Below are 18,308 nucleotides of genomic sequence, written 5' to 3' on the forward strand. Positions count from 1 at the left end.
TGAAGGGTAGAGTTGCAGAAAACACTCATACAAATATGTTGCGGAAAACACTGATTCCGGCCTTAATCATTTACATAAAGCACTGACCCGTCTATTTGGGCATTTAACCCCGATTATGACATGTGGGGTCTGGTTTTGGTGACGTGGCGTAACAAACGTGATCTGACACAGTCTAACGGTGTAGCTAGGGCATATCCTGCTCGGGTTTCCTTCTCCACCTCGTCTTTTCATCCCCCTTTCCTCGCTCTCCTCTGTCTCAGTGTGTCGTCCATGGCTACGGCGAGCCCTGACGATGGAGGCGGAGTGGATGGCGCTGGAGGAGATACCGGAGGAAGGTTGCATGGCGGCAGGGATCCAAAGCGAGTGGAGGTGTGCGGCAGCTCTAACCCTAGTCAGGCCCCGCAGATGAGAGCGTCATCGCCGTTGCTCGAGTATCGTGCCACCTACATTGTCACCCATGTTGTGCGGGCCACTACAACGGGGAGCCACCAGTGGGCATCTGGATTCGGCGGTGTGGAGTAAGACCCCCCCTTTCCCGTTGATTATAGGGTTAGGGTTCTAAAACAATTTGGGGATTCTGCTACCAACATACTATGTTAGATTCGAACGAACTGTAGGGTTAGGGTTATGTTTTAATACAAATTTGGCATTCTGCTACCATCCCAATAATGTGAGATTTTATTTGGTTATTAGTTTTCTGTTTGCAAACATATTTCTTGTTAATCTGAAGATATTTAATGGACGTTATAATGTGAATACACTGTGTACCCTGTCAATTAGATAGTGTAATTTAGTCAGTATAATTACAAAGTGTACACTGTGAACTAGGTAGTATAATTAAGTTGTTCATTTTTTTGTAGTAGTTATTAGAAATTTATGCACTGTAATTAATCAATAGAAACTTATGCACTGTAATTAATTATTATAAATTTAAGTAGTTGCCATGGAATGTTTAATTAATGTATAATGTCTTTGTTTTGTAGTTTGTCTGAAGACGTTTGGGAAGTTAGACTCCACTTTCATGACATGGATAGTTTGGAAAGGACCATGTGTGTTTCAGACATTACATTTCTCAATCTTCAACACGTATAAAGACATCGGGATATGGATGTAAGAACTACATGCATTTTGTGAAGGTTGATGGGTTGGGAATAGAAGGTTTGGAAGAGATTTGTGATGATGACAAGGTTGATGAGATGTTAGACCACATTGCCAACAGAGATCAGAACATAGTATACTTGACTGCAGTTAGGCGTAGTGAGCCCAGACCTGCAGATTTAAACATAGGTTATGTTTGTGAGCAGCAGGTTCCTATAGGAAATGTTCGAGAGACCACTTGAAGGAAATATGCCCTAGAGGCAATAATAAAGTTATTATTTATTTCCTTATTTCATGATAAATGTTTATTATTCATGCTAGAATTGTATTAACCGGAAACTTAGTACATGTGTGAATACATAGACAAAACAAAGTGTCCCTAGTATGCCTCTACTTGACTAGTTCGTTTATCAAAGATGGTTATGTTTCCTAACCATAGACATGTCTTGTCATTTTATGAACGGGATCACATCATTAGGAGAATGATGTGATGGACAAGACCCATCTGTTAGCTTAGCATAATGATCGTTAAGTTTTATTGCTATTGCTTTCTTCATGACTTATACATATTCCTTTGACTATGAGATTATGCAACTCCCGAATAAGTGAGGAAGCCAATGATGATGATCATGAAACTTGAGATCAAGTTACTACCGAACCTCGTAGGTCAACTAGAGTACGGTCCGCACCAGAGTGGTATGGTAATCCTGTTCTGGAAGTCATGTTACTAGACCATGACGAACCTACGAACTATGAGGAAGCGATGATGAGCCCAGATTCCGCAAAATGGCTTGAGGCCATGAAATCTGAGATGGGATCCATGTATGAGAACAAAGTATGGACTTTGATTGACTTTCCCGATGATCGATGAGTCATTGAGAATAAATGTATCTTCAAGAGGAAGACGGACGTTGATAGTAGTGTTACTATCTACAAAGCTCGAATTGTCGCAAAAAATGTTTTCGACAAGTTCAAGGTGTTGACTATGATGAGATTTTCTCACTCGTACCGGTGCTTAAAAGTTTGTCTGGATCATGTTAGCAGTTGCTGCATTTTATGAAATCTTGCAAATGGATGTCAAAACTGCATTCCTTAATGGATTTCTTAAAGAAGAGTTGTATATGATGCAACCAGAAGGTTTTGTCGATCCTAAAGGTGCTAACAAAGTGAGCAAGCTCCGGCGATCCATCTATGGACTGGTGCAAGCATCTCGGAGTTGGAATATATGCTTTGATAAAGTGATCAAAGCATATGGTTTTATACAGAGTGGGAGCACTACAACATTTCTTATAAGTATATGTGAATGACATATTGTTGATCGGAAATAATATAGAATTTTCTGGAAAGCATAAAGGAGTGTTTGAAAGGATTTTTTCAAAGAAAGACCTCGGTGAAGCTGCTTACATATTGAGCATCAAGATCTATAGAGATAGATCAAGATGCTTGATAAGTTTTTTCAATGAGTACATACCTTGACAAGTTTTTGAAGTAGTTCAAAATGGAACAGTTAAAGAAAGAGTTCTTGCCTGTGTTGCAAGGTGTGAAGTTGAGTAAGACTCAAAACCCGACCACGGCAGAAGATATAGAGAATGAAAGTCATTCCCTATGCCTCAGCCATAGGTTCTATAAAATATGCCATGCTGTGTACCAGACCTATTGTATACCCTGCCCTGAGTTTGGCAAGGGAGTACAATTTTGATCTAGGAGTAGATCACTGGACAACGGTCAAAATTATCCTTAGAGGACTAAGGAAATATTTCTCGGCTATGAAGGTGATAAAGTGTTCGTCGTAAAGAGTTACGTTGATGCAAGCTTTGACACCAATCTGGATGACTCTGAGTCTCAATCCGGATACATACTGAAAGTGGGAGAAATTAGCTAGATTAGCTCCGTGCAGAGTATTGTAGACGTAGAATATTTGCAAAATACATGCGGCTCTGAATGTGGCAGACCCGTTGAGTAAACTTCTCTCACAAGCAAAACATGATCACACCTTAGTACTCTTTGGGTGTTAATCACATAGCGATGTGAACTAGATTATTGACTCTAGTAAACCCTTTGGATGTTGGTCACATGACGATGTTTACTATGGGTGTTAATCACATGGTGATGTGAACTATTGGTGTTAAATCACATGACCATGTGAACTAGATTATTGACTCTAGTGCAAGTGGGAGACTGAAGGAAATATGCCCTAGAGGCAATAATAAAGTTATTATTTATTTCCTTATTTCATGATAAATGTTTATTATTCATGCTAGAATTGTATTAACCGGAAACTTAGTACACGTGTGAATACATAGACGAAACAAAGTGTCCCTAGTATGCCTCTACTTGACTAGTTCGTTTATCAAAGATGGTTATGTTTCCTAACTATAGACATGTGTTGTCATTTGATGAACGGGATCACATCATTAGGAGAATGATGTGATGGACAAGACCCATTCATTAGCTTAGCATTATGATCGTTACAGTTTCATTGCTACTGCTTTCTTCATGACTTATACATGTTCCTCAGACTATGAGATTATGCAACTTCCGAATACCGGAGGAACACCTTGTGTGCTATCAAATGTCACAACGTAACTGGGTGATTATAAAGATGCTCTACAGGTGTCTCCGATGGTGTTTGTTGAGTTGGCATAGATCGAGATTAGGATTTGTCACTCCGTGTATCGGAGAGGTATCTCTGGGCCCTCTCGGTAATGCACATCACTATAAGCCTTGCAAGCAATGTGACTAATGAGTTAGTTGCAGGATGATGCATTACGGAACGAGTAAAGAGACTTGACAGTAACGAGATTGAACTAGGTATGATGATATCGACGATCGAATCTCGGGCAAGTAACATATCGATGACAAAGGGAACCAAATATGTTGTTATGCGGTTTGACCGATAAAGATCTTCATAGAATATGTAGGAGCCAATATGTGTATCCAGGTTCCGCTATTGGTTATTGACCGGAGATGAGTCTTGGTCATGTCTACATAGTTCTCGAACCCGTAGGGTCCGCACGCTTTACGTTCTGTGACGATTTGTATTATGAGTTATGTGATTTGATGACCGAAGTTTGTTCGGAGTACCGGATGAGATCGGGGACATGACGAGGAGTCTCGAAATGGTTGAGACGTAAATATCGATATATTGGAAGGCTATATTTGGACATCGGAAAGGTTCCGAGTGATTCGGGTATTTTTCGGAGTACCGGAGAGTTACGGGAATTCGTATTGGGCCTTAATGGGCCATACGGGAAAGGAGATAAAGGCCTCAAGGGTGGCCACGCCCCTTCCCCATGGACTGGTCCGAATTGGACTAGGGAAAGGGGGTGCCCCCTTCCTTCCTTCTTCTCCCTTCCCTTTTTCCTATTCCATGTGGGAGGTGGAATCCTACTAGGACTAGGGAGTCCTAGTAGGACTCCACACTTTGGGCGCGCCCTATGAGGGACGGCCTCCTCCTCCCTCCATCCTTTATATACGTGGCCAGGGGGCACCCCATAGACACACAAGTTGATCATTGATCCCTTAGCCGTGTGCGGTGCCCCCCTCCACCATAATCCACCTCGGTCATATCGTCGTAGTGCTTAGGTGAAGCCCTGCGTCGGTAGCTTCATCATCACCGTCATCACGTCGTCGTGCTGACGAAGCTCTCCCTTGACACTCAGCTGGATCAAGAGTTCGTGGGACGTCACCGAGCCGAACGTGTGCAGATCGCGGATGTGCCGTACTTTCGGTACTAGGATCGGTCGGATCTTGAAGACATACGACTACATCAACCGCGTTGTCATAATGCTCCTGCTTACGATCTACAAGGGTACATGGACAACACTCTACCCTTCTTGTTGCTATGCATCACCATGATCGATCTTGCGTGTACGTAGGAGTTTTTTGAAATTACTGCGTTCCCCAACACCACTGTATATGAGGTCAGTGATCATGGTGTGGTGTAAAGGTCACCATCCAAAAAATCAAAGAGAGTTGCACAAGTTGAGGAGCATGAGCCATAGCCAATCCAGGTTTTCTCCACACAACTGAGCACACATCTGTTTAGGCAAAATGCATGAGATGTTTATTTGGAGCAAGAGGAGTTGGAAAGAACTATCGAGCTTAAGAGGAGGACTAAAATTCAGAGGTTTAAGAAGCATCAGAAGAGTGTTGAGAGGGTGCAGGAACTTAAAGAAAACTTCATGTTCTACTAACTAAAGATGACTCTGACTTGGAGGAAGATGAGGATTTTATAGGCAATGTTGGAGAGACCACTGTATATGAGATCGATGAATTGATGGTCCAAGGTGACCCTAGGGTCATTTTGTGGACAATCGATGAAATGAGGGTTACGGTGACCCTAGGGTCATTTTGTCGATGAATCGATGAAATGAGGGTCCAAGGTGCCCCTAGGGTCATTTTGTCGATGAATTAAGGGTTAAGGTGACCCTAGGGTCATTTTGTTGATGAATCGATGAATCTAGGTGACACTTTTGACATAATAAACATCACTTTGGTCTAATGGCCTAAACACATAAAATCAAATTATACTAAGCACATGCACCACATAACATAAAATTCGACTCACATTCATCATTCATCAAGGTTCAGAATTGGATCCAACACCCTAGTTCACAAAATACATACTTAAAGTACTTGGTTCACAAATTAAAACTAAAGTACTGGGTAGATGATTATCATCTACTCCCTCCGTTCCAAAATAGATGACCCAACTTTGTACTAACTTTTAGTATAAAGTTGGGTCATCTATTTTAGAACGGAGGGAGTACATTACAACACTGATGGACCCAACAACATAGCTCACCAATGCATACTAGAAGCACCCTAATAATCTAAGATGGCCTTCACGCCCTGAAGCGTCAGCTTTATCTTTTCCTCGGACTTCTGAAGCTCAGAAATGTGATACCGCAATTTATGCCTCTCTTCTGTCAGCCTTTCATTCTCCTTCAAATGATTGAACTTCATATTCTTAATCACATTGGCTTGAGCACCTGTGAGGTGCTTAAGAGTGTCATACTTTTCTTATAGCTTATTATTCTTCTCCTCTTTCTTTGACATCTCTGCCTTCAAGTTACCCATTGAATTGTCTAGCTCAACAATCTTTACATCTACATTGTCCTTCTGCTCCTGCTGATAGCTTCACTCCACAACCCTCTGCTCCTGGGCATCCAAGAGAGCATCCACATCAGCAACTAACTTCTCATAATTATCATGTAGTTTGTTCTTCTCTTATGTCAGGTTTTAAATTGTAAAGGAACTCTCAAGATTGTCATTGTCCTAGCTACCTTACTCTCCTCATACATATCCCATAACTTGGCCAATGCCTTCTCCACCGAGTCTGTTCATTCAAAATCAATCCACTGAACTACTCCCTTCGTCTGGGTTTATTAGGCCTAAGAGCGGCACAAGCACGTCCATTTTTATAAGGTCTTGCTTTAGAAACCTACATGCATGCATCCATTTCATTGGTTGTAGTGAGAGGCGTTATTGCTAGTCCCATGGCTGAATAATAAATATGTTGCATGCATGATTTTCCATTGGTTGCATATGAGAGCTGGCATGTGAGAGAGTGCATTGGGAGTGGGATGAAAGGATTAATGTGAGCAAATTACTATGTGCCTTGGCCCAAGAGAAGTGGTCTCGGGGCTCAATAAACTCGGACGAAGGGAGTACTCCACAATTTATGCCTTCTTGTAAAACAAACATTAAACAGAGGAATAAGCTAAGTGAGTGGGATCTACAAACTAATAAAAGAGGTTTAGTACACCAAGTACATGACATACCCACTGTTAACATAAAAACATACCACTGATAGTAGACCTTAAGCAGTAGTATAAAGAGGTTCATTACTGATAGTAAACAATGACCACTGACATCAACATGTTTACTAGAGCATGGTCAACAGTATAGCCAACCGCTTGCTGGCTATATGGTGTTGCCATGTCATATATAGTCATCACTTATAGTCAAACATACAACAAGGTTAGCTATAAGACTACTAGTTTTTTTCACCTTCTATCTATCCCTTTCTTCGTATTTATTGCATTTCCTAGTAGTATGCATATAGCTAAGACTCTTGCATGAGAGCCCACTCCCATCATTTTTTCATGCCTCTCTCCTCCACATAGGTAAAAGTGCCATGTAAGCGGGCTATAAGCCCACTATTGTACTTGCTCTTAAAGAGGTTCGGGAAGGGTTTTGTACACCAAGCACATGACACATCCACTGTTAACAAATAAACAATCACCACTTGCAAAGTTCACTAAACAATGAACACTAGCATCAACATTTTAATTGAGTAGGAGCAAGCAAAGTTCAGTAAACAAGGCATTAAGCACTGATCACAATAAACAATGAGTACCATGCGCTAATGACAACACAGAGCTAAACAAAGACCAAGCACTTAAGACAGCTAAACAACATGCTAAACAAAGCATTAAGCACTAATCAGATTAAACAATGAGCAGCAAGCAGTAAACAGAGCCGATGAGCAGCTTGCACTAAACAGGTTCTGACGCATACCTTCTCACCACACTCAAGAAATCTCCCGCTAGTGTGCATCCCTTCAAATGCAACAAAGCGCTCTGCCGGCTTGCCCTGTTCGCACAACACACTAACATTTGCATCAATGCCGCTGAAATTTGGGTCGTGCATGGTAGCAGACAGCTGCGGGAGCAAACAAAGCAAGCCCTATCTTCAGATCGAGCTCATTCTCAAAATCCCCAATTCACAAACCCTAAACCTAACCCTAGCTCTGGCTATACATAACTGACCTTGATGATGCCATCACAGGAGGAGGTGACGTTCTTGATTGAATCCTCATTGGTCTTGCCGTCATTCCACGACACCATGGCGCGGCGGGGCAGCGGCCGACGGTGGGGGAGAAGAACATAGAGTGGGAGATGGCGACCCAGATGCGAGAGTGAGGAGAGAGGGCGACAAAGTCTCGATTCAAACCGGTTTTGGCCGAACCGGCGCGTACAATGTCACTGTAGCACCATTAGACGGCGTCAGATCGCGCCCATTACGCCACGTCACCAAAACCGGTCCCCGCCTGTCATAATCGGGGTTAAAATGCCCAAACAGACGCGTCAGTACTTTCTGCAAATGATTAAGCCCAGAATTAATGTTTTTTGCAACAAATTTATAGAAGAGTGTTTTCTGCAACCCTACGCTTTAATGTGGTGGTTTTCTGCAATTCACTCTACAAAAACCTATGAATTATGAAATACATTTAGTAAATTAAGCACTTTGTAGCCATTTCGTACCAATCAATCATAGCATGAGGAGTGATGGGCAAAAGCACGGCCAACTGAACAACCCAACATACTTTCAGGAGCCGAAGATACCCCAAGGCTGGTGCAGTGTGAAGTGCGAAAGGAGAGAATAATGGATATAAGAATGGCACACATGAGAAGAGAAGACCAGTGCAGTCAATGCCCAAACGAGAAGCACAGAAAGAAAGAAAAAATCATCAAGAATAAAAAGGGGAATACAGAAAGAGCATGGGCCCGGGTCGCTTGATGGCCCCACAGCAATAGCCACGTTTATGTCCTGATGAAATATTGACACGCTCGAGTGGCTTTAAGAAGTTGGGTGGGAGCTGCGAACTTGTGAAGGACAGAGACAAACAAAGGCTGGACCCAGTATTCCAAATGAAGTGGTCCTGTGCTGGATGGGGTCGGCCTCGGAGTCCCGTCGACGTCGACGTTAACGACGACTCAGAGTTCTCCTCGTCGTCGTGGATCGCCTCCTGGCATTTGTTTTCCGGTGGTTTTCTCTTGGTTCGGTGGTAGAGAGAGACCGAGAAAACCGAGCAATCAAATAGGACTAGGAAAATATCGTGCTTGACCACGGACGTATTAAGCCATGGCCATCGGCTCAACATATCCACTTCAGCTACGTCACCGACTCCCGACTGGACCGGCACCAGCATCATGTTAAATTCTTGTCCACATGGCCATATGACTGTACTCTGTTACTGTCGGAGATTTTTCTATTTATATAAACTTGGCCAAGCATAGGTACAATTGACTTCTAAACAACATAGTAAGCCTTATATTTTGGAGCGGGGGAGTACATTCAACTTCACCATTTGAACATATGTACAGTATATTTTGCCTTGTATTTAGACCAAGCGAACATTGAAAAGGACTAAGCTAACAAGCAAACATGGAATAACAATAAAATCTTTTGGGGTATAGAGGGAATCAAACACTTTGCACCAGAGAAATGGAATAGAAACACGTTTGTATTTACAAAAGTGTATAGGTCGTTAATCTCGAGCATCTTTTTTAGCCAGACAATGTTCCTTTCGGCAGTAGATATCAGCCCAGGATGAAGTGAACTAATAACATCCATAATAGCAGAGGTATGTAACTGAATCAAAAGAACTGCTTCACAACATTGGCAGTAGCACCCGATGTATACATTTCAGGTCCCGCACTTCGCCTTCCAGTGTTGATTCTTGGGAAACATTTCATCGTATAAGACAGCTTCAGTACACTCTAAATAAACAAGGGTTACTTCATAATGCTACAAGGAATTGCAAAGCCTTGGTGTGCCAGTATGTACCACTCCCTTTACACTAAAAATATCAGATAAGCGAAAAACACTGTCGGACAGCTACAAAATAAGCCTGGTAGTCAAACTTGTTTTAGATGAGAATATGGGATCATCCCACAGATGGCTGAACATAACAGCTCAAGCTGATGCTAGAAGACATAAAGTGCAAGAAAATTGAACAAGCCAGAAAGATGGAAGGCCACCTGCGGCTAATGTGGTACTCCCACCATCTTTCGTGGTGGAGTAGCGGAATAAAGCTCCAAATTTTAAGAGCAACTTCCTCGGCATATAGCGAGTATAAAAAGATGAAAATAGTAAGTTGCTCCGAGGATTTGCTCATCGCATGACGATAATGAAGATAATCCTCATTGTGTGCTTGTAGCTCCATTACACGGCTCGAGTTTAAATTTCAAGCATGCTAAAATAATTTCCAAGAACATACAACATGCACCGGTGTTCAAGTCAAATCTGAACATGAAGAAAAATGCTGATAGGAGAAACAAAAATTGTTTGCAGATAATACATAAATATAGATTCCTGGATGAATAGGGTTCTTATAAAAAGGGAGCATCAAACTTCAGGTCATGCCGGTGTGCTTGCTCCTGAAACAGGTTCAGGACTTCTCGGGGAGTTAATCCCACTTCCCTCTCTTGGCTTCTGATATTTTGCAATTGCACTTGTCACAATAATTAGGAGCAGCAGGATTACTACAACACCGCCAACTAGTGCATAGACATACACTGAAGTCCTCAATTTGCGGCAGCTTCCCGCTGCAAAAGCTGTCATGAGAGCCAGCATATCCAGTATCATGATCAAATGCAATACCCCAAGTGGCACAGCTTTCTTCCTGATAGATTTATTTCAGCAGCAGCATGATCACGACAATGGATGCCATGAATGCGTAATAATTGAACCAGAAGAAGATCTTGTACCGTCGGTGATTAATATCACGAAGGACGGGATTGCCTGGTACATGGCCCTCATCATCAGACCAAAATCCACCAGGTGGGTTCAGTCCAGCTTGGTATGCGATCGATGCTGCTAAAATTGCAAGAAGCATCAGATACTTGTGTCTCTTTCTCACTTTTTCTTCTTCGACAACTGAAGCTTCTGGCCTCACGTCAACTGAAGCTTCTGGACTCACGTCGACTGAAGCTTCTGGCCTCACTTCGACTGAAGCTTCTGGACTCACAGGAGTGTTTACTTGTTCACCCTCTGCATGGAAGAGAAGATCGTGTAGAAATCCTAGACACTTAGCCAATGGTTTTCCTAGTGTATCATGCATCGAAGAGAGCAGAACTTGAATCAGAAGGGAGACTAGAACTCCCATAGCAATGGTGCTCAGATATATGGACTGTTTAATATTTCTGCAACTTCCTGCAACATAGGCAATGAGGAGGCCAAGCAAGCCCGCCACCAAACACACTCGCAGTGCATAGGACTTGATTCCATACTCACATGATTCCTTATTCACAAGTAATATTGTGACGACCACAGACGACACAAATGAAACTGAATTTGAGTAGTAGAACACATCATAGCGTTTTGGATGGGTGTCCTGAAGGATTGGATTGCCCGGAGTTCCCGTGGCATCCTTGTCATCAGACCAGACACCTCCTGGAGGATTCATGCCAGCTTGGTATGTGACAGTCACAGCTAAAATAGCAATGGTCAATAGCAGATTACGCCGCCTTCCCAACTCCTTGTCACTAGTACCGCTCCCAGTCTGGTTGTCACCTGATTGATGTGGCACTGAGCAAAAAAGACTAACTGACTGCTCTAGCATCTCTGCCACCTGCCTTCTCCATCCTGGAGGAATTATATGTACTGCTATCAAGACATGAATGAGAACATAAGCAAGTACACTGCATACGAGCACTGATATGAAAATAGTCTTCTTTGCCTCCCTGCAGTTCCCCAGAGCAAAAGCTCCGGTCAGGGAAAGTAGGACCACTATCATCGTTATTGGCAATGCACGCCGTTTGGTAACCTTGTCGCTTGCCATCTTGTTCAAGAGCAAAGTGATCATGACAATGGATGCCACAAAGGCGATTGCATTGAGATAGAAGAATGCAATGAACCGGCGATGGTGGGTGTCCTCAGGGATGCGATCAGCTGCCGAATGATGATCTTTACTTCTTGACCAAAAGAAACCTGGTGGATTCAAACCTGATTGGTATGCCAGAGATGCTGCAAGAATGGCAAGAAGCAACATACATGTGCGGATCTTCTTCAGATGCTCATCCTCTCTGATATTTGGAAGTTGGTGACTGTCTGCAGGCTGGTCTTGTGGTTCAGGGGTATTATCTTCTGCAGGTGCATCAGTTGAACGGACTGAAGTATGATGATTGCTTGCATAAGAATTCTCCTGCTCTGCCTTGCTTGGCCTGTGTCTACTAAACCTCAATGAAAGTACACGGTCCAATTTTTCCACGCAACAGAGGCTGCTTGTTTTGACCTTTTGTAGCCAATTTGCTACAGGCCTGGAAACAAAGAATCCAGCTAAAGTTCAATCCCTGCAGGGGAGTCCCAACTTAGCCCATGACAAGCTCTCACGGTCAACGAAGGAATAGACCTCCTCCCAAGACGTTCCGATCAGACTCGGTATCTCGGTAACTCAAGACACTTCGACAGGTTAAAACAAGACCAGCAACACCGCTCGAATGTGCCGACAAATCCCGATAGGAGCTGCACATATCTCTTTCTCAGGGCACACTCAGATTGTCCTAGGTACGGGTAGGCCAGCCCAGAGTTGCCTCTGGTGGCCACCGGTAGCTGACAGGTGGACCAACACTCAGAGGAGCACTGGCCCGGGGGGTTAAAATAAGATGACCCTTGAGTCTGCAGAACCCAAGGGAAAGAAAAGGGCTAGGTGGCAAATGGCAAAACCAAGGTTGGGCATTGCTGGAAAAGCTTTAATCAAGGCGAAATATCAAGGGGTTCCCATTATAACCCAACCGCGTAAGGAACGCAAAATCCGGGAACACAACACCGATATGACGGAAACTAGGGCGGCAAGAGTGGAACAAAACACTAGGCGAGAGGCCGAGCCTTCCACCCTTTACCAAGTATATAGATGCATTAAGATAACTTGGCAATATAATGATATCCCAACAAGTAATTAAAAGATGTTCCAACAAGGAACGGCCTCCAATCTTCACCTGCAACTAGCAACGCTATAAGAGGGGCTGAGCAAAGCGGTAACATAGCCAATCAACGGTTTGCTAGGACAATGGTGGGTTAGAGGTTTGACATGGAAATTTAGGAGGCTTTCAAGCAAGTGGTAGGCATCGTAGCAATGGCATAGCAAAAGAGTGAGCAAACTAGCATAGCAAAGATAGTAGTGATTTTGAGGGTATGATCATCTTGCCTGCACAGTTGTCAGAGTTGACTGGATCCTCAAAAGCAAACTCAACGGGCTCCTCGGTAGCGAACTCGTCTCCCGGCTCTAACCAAACAAGACAAAAAAGCAACAAGGATACAATCAACCACGTGCAAACTCAATCAACAACGATGCAAGGATGATATGCTATGCGGGATGCGATGCGGGATGCCAAAAGCAAGATATGACAGGAAATGCATGAACCTGGCCTCAACTTGGAAATCCAAGTGTGCCACTGGAAAGATGAGATGAAATCGCTTGAAAACGATATAAAGAACGCCGGAATCGGAGTTATGGTTTGGAAATGGCAAGCGATTCAAATATGACACCGGTCTGCGATTTACAGCAAGTAGGCATCTAAATGCAACGAAAAGAACATACTACAGCACCCAAACATGGCAACAAAATACATGGCAGAAAAGCATTCAAGATGCTTAACAAAAGTCTAGCACCGAGCTACGGCCAAATCATCCATTAACAGGTTCAAACAAGCATGGCAAAAACGCAAATGGTAAAACAGATCTCAGACTTAGTGAAATTAACACTTGTCTGGAATTTCAGATCATATAGCCCTCTTCGGAGCAACAAAACAACATGCTACAGGACCTGAACATGACAAAGAAAGACATGGCATGGAGCTACTCAACAAGCTTAACAAAAGTCCCTTAGTGACCTTGAGCCAAAAGGGATCACAAAATATACTAACAAGCACACGAACATAGCAAAAACATAATCAGTTTTCAGACTTAGTGAAAACTGGGACATGCTGAAACATAACTCATGAAGGCATGTTTACGAGCTCGATGCACTCACCACGGTGCAAGTCATGGCAATACAAGCATACATCCCTTAATAAGGCACAAAATGTAAGCTAGACATGGCAAGAACAATGGCATAGCATGCACGGATCAACTACAATAACATCGGCAAAATCGCAAACAAGTTGACAATCTGCCCAGATTCGCAACGAAGCAAAAGTAGAGCTCGATTGACTCAAGCTAGGGTGCTCCATAATTGCAAACAAAGACATGGATGGATAGATAACTACAATATTAACAAAACTCCCTTACTGATCATCCTCAAAAGAGGTACGGATCACTAGGAAACAACAAGAACATATGGCATCATGAGATAAACAATCCCAGGACTTAGTGAAATTACTAAGTCCCTGAAAACAGAATTAGCAAGTGCACCACTTTGCAAGCTTGCACAAGTCACCACACACATCCCAAAAATACAAAGGGTTGCACCTCTGGAAAGATGACAAAACCCTTGTCAAAACACATGAAGAACTCACGGGCATATCATGCACACATTAATCATGGCAAAAATGACAAAAGTGCTAAACGGAGTAGCAGATCTGACAAATAACTCAAGTAGCCCTCTTCTAACAGCATTTCGGGCATCAAGATGAGCTCAAATGAAAATGATGCAATGGAATTAAATGATGTACTCTCTAAGATGAACATTTTAATATGCTATATGCCCAAATCGGAGCTACAGATGCAAAGTTACGGGGCCGCGAACATGTGCACTTGGGCTAGGGTTTCTAAGACTTAGGGAAAAAAATCAACCCTGATAATTTTCAGATCTAGATCGGGGCGGCGCGCGAACCGAGGTGGCCGGGCTCTCGCCAGAGCTCCTCGCTGGAGGAGGGCGCGGGGCGGCGCCGGGGAGGTCGGAGGAGGCGGCGGCTGGCGGCGCCGGGCCCAGCTCCGGTCGGCGGAGTCCCGCGGCGGAGCGGCGAGCTCCGGGCGGAGGCGGCAGGAGGCGGCTCCGGGCGGCGGGCGATGGTGCGGCGGCGGAGCACAGTGGCGGTGGGATTCCGGCGACGGGGCGGAGGCGGCGCGGGATCCGCGACGAGGGAAGGCGGCGGCGGGCGCGCGTGGGCCGGGGGGGCCGGATGCGGGCCGCTCCGGGCCGGCGGCGGAGGGAGTGGCGCAGGCCACGTGGCAGCGTGCTAGTGGCTGGCGGCGGCGCGCAGGTCAGACACGTCCGACCCGGCGCGGACGTTGTCCGGCAGCGCGAGGAGAAGCGGATCTAGGGTTTCGGGGAGGGGGATCCGGAATTTGGAATGGGGGGTGTATAAATAGGCATAGAGGGAGCTAGGAGAGTCCAAAAGAGGTGCGGTTTTCGGCCACGCGATCGTGATCGAACGCTCTAGGACATGGAGCAGAGTTTGGTGGGTTTTGGGCCAAATTGAAGGGATGTTGGGATGCAACACACACGAGGCCTTTTCGGTCCCTCGGTTAACCGTTGGAGTATCAAACGAAGTCCAAATGATACAAAACTTGACAAGCGATCTACCGGTAGTAATCCAAGGCCGCTTGGCAAGTCTCGGTCCAATCCGGTAATTTTTAATCCCCACACACGAAAGAAAGCTAGAAATGACCACCGGAGGAGAATGAAGCACCGGAATGCAAAACGGACAACGGGGAAAATGCTCGAATGCATGAGACGAACACGTATGCAAATGCAATGCACATGATAACATGATATGAGATGCATGACAACGACAACAACACACGGAGACAAAGACCTGAACCCGAGAAAATAAAATAACTTAACGCCGGAAACGGCAAGAGTTGGAGTACAAATAGGGAAAGTTACATCCGGGGTGTTACAAGCGGCCTGCTGGCACTCTTCAACCTTTCGGTATTCCTGAGTGGAAATGGGATAAAATCAGTATGGATATCATTACTGGGTTTCCCAGGACCAAGAGAGGGAATAATGCCATCTTCGTCGTGATCGACCGTCTTTCCAAAGTAGCCCATTTCCTACCTGTTCGTGAGAGTATCACTGCTAGCCAGCTAGCTGATTTATACATCTCCCGAATAGTGTCTCTTCATGGTGTCCCATTGGAAATTAACTCAGACCGTGGGAGTCTCTTCACCTCTCGATTTTGGGAAAGTTTCCAAAATGATATGGGAACTCGTCTCTCTTTTAGCACCGCCTTCCATCCTCAATCAAGTGGTCAAGTAGAGCGAGTCAATCAAATTTTGGAAGATATGCTCCGAGCTTTTGTCATCTCATTCGGAATGGGTTGGGAGAAATGCCTTCCATTCGTGGAGTTTGCTTATAACAATAGTTATCAAGCCAGCTTGGGCAAAGCTCCTTTCGAAGTTCTCTATGGACGAAAATGTCGAACGCCTCTTAACTGGTCAGAAACCGAGGAAAGACAACTCTTTAGCCCGGATATGATTCAGGAAGCAGAAGAGTAGGTTCGCGTTATTCGTGAGAAATTAAAAACAGCCCAATCTCGTCAAAAGAGCCAATATGATCGTAAACATAAGCTCATGACTTATGAAGTCGGCGAGAAGGCTTACCTTCGGGTTACTCCGTTAAAGGGAACCCATCGTTTCGGTATCAAAGGCAAATTGGCTCCTCGTTACATTGGACCTTTTCGCATTCTTGCCAAATGAGGAGAAGTTGCCTACCAATTGGAACTACCTTCGCATCTTTCCAGAGTTCATGATGTCTTCCACGTTTCTCAACTCAGGCGTTGCTTCGCGGATCCTATCCGTGGAGTGGACCACGAAACGCTTGATCTACAAGATAACCTCTCATATCGGGAATATCCCGTTCGTATCCTTGATCAAGCCGAGCGTACCACTCGACGCCATAATATCAAGTTTCTCAAGGTTCAATGGTCACACCATTCCGAGAAAGAAGCCACTTGGGAAAGGGAGGATCGTCTTCGACTCTAGTACCCCACCTTCTTCCCGGAGGATCCTAAATCTCGAGACGAGATTCTTTTGAGTGGGGTTGAGTTGTCACACCCTAGCTGGTTCATGCATTAGAGTGTTGCATCATGTCTACTTTTACAGAAACTTGAAATGGGGATGACAGAACCCCCAGCACCCCCTGGAAACAACTAGGGTCTACTAAAATTATTTTCAATGAACCCAAAAAGCCCTTCACAAAATGTTCATCATTTCTGGATTGGGTTAAAACCCCTGGCAAAAATGGTGCACTCTTTCCTAGGACATTCTGGATTCTTTGAATTAAATCATAAGTATTTGAATTTGGGCATTCAAATGTATAAAATATTTTAAATGCCCAAATAATTCTAGATTTAAGTGAGGGCTGTTAGGAATAATCCCAACAGAGCCCACAATTATTTTCAGGATTTTAGCAAGTGCCTAAGTGTTTTTAATAAAGCCCTAAAGTTACAGAAAAATAGAAAAGAAAACAAACAGGAAAGAGACGAAGAGAAAGCTTACCTGGCGCCACCCAGCAGGCCCACCTGCCGGCCTAGCGCAGCCAACGCTCCAGCGAGCTGCTTGGCTCGGCCAGGCAGGCAGGCAGCTGCTCGACACCGGCACCAGCGCGTGCCACGCAGCTGCCCGCCGCCCTGCTTCCTCCCATCGCCGCTCTGTTGGCCTGGACGACCTCCACGTCGCGCACCGAACCCCCTGGACACGTCCATTCCCCCTGCCTCTCTCCCTCGCTCCCCTCCGCCATGGCCGACGCAGCCATCGCCGTTCCGCCGCCGTAACCGTGCCCACCGTCGTCAACGCGCCGCTCCACCGTGTCCTGAAGCTCCGCCACTCCCTCCTCGACCTCCCACCGAGCCACGCCCCGCCGGAGGCCCCCGAGCGTCTTCACCGAGCTCGTCTTCAACCTCCTGCCGGCCAGATCGCCTCCGCCGCCCTGCTTGCTCCGGCTCGTCTCCGACCTCGCCGTCAACTCCGTCGCAACCGCCGTGAGCTTAGCCACCTCCCTATCCTCTCCGCTCTCCTTCTCGTGCACCACAGTGAGCACACAGAGTTCGCCCACACGCGCCGCCGCGGAGCTCGTCGTCGACGAGGCTCCGACCATGCCACGACCGCGCCACTTAGTCCACTAACTTCACCACATCCCCAGGAGCACAACGCACCGCGCACCACGCCCGTGCCTCGCCTTGCCTCCTAGCGACGGGTCCGAGCTCACCCGAGCTCTGGCCGCCGCCAAACTCGTCGTCGGCGTCGTTTCCGGCGACCCCGAGCCCAACCACCCGCACCAACCGCCGCGGCTCGCTCCCATCTATCCATAGAGCCCAACAGCGCCCCAAACGGTGCCCTGTAAGTGAAACCCGCACCTGCACCGCCGCGTTTGGCCTCGCCGGCGGCTAAACGCCGGCGAGTTGACCCCGCTGACCCCGTTTGACCATGGGTGGGCCCTGTTTGACCCCCCCTGGGTCAATGACAGGTAGGGCCCAGCCCTGCTGACTAATTAGGATTAGTATTAACTAATATCTAGTTAAACTAATCACACTGAC

At 45.4% G+C, this 18,308-nt stretch overlaps 1 pseudogene; it reads right to left on the bottom strand.

Moving 5' to 3' along the window:
- Positions 1 to 10,248: 10,248 nt before the first annotated feature.
- Positions 10,249 to 17,869, bottom strand: LOC125518642 (uncharacterized; annotated as a pseudogene).
- Positions 17,870 to 18,308: the final 439 nt, after the last annotated feature.

This window comes from Triticum urartu, chromosome 7A (genome assembly GCF_056163025.1).
Source record: "Triticum urartu cultivar PI428250 chromosome 7A, HENAU_Tu73, whole genome shotgun sequence".
Classification (NCBI taxonomy): domain Eukaryota; kingdom Viridiplantae; phylum Streptophyta; class Magnoliopsida; order Poales; family Poaceae; genus Triticum; species Triticum urartu.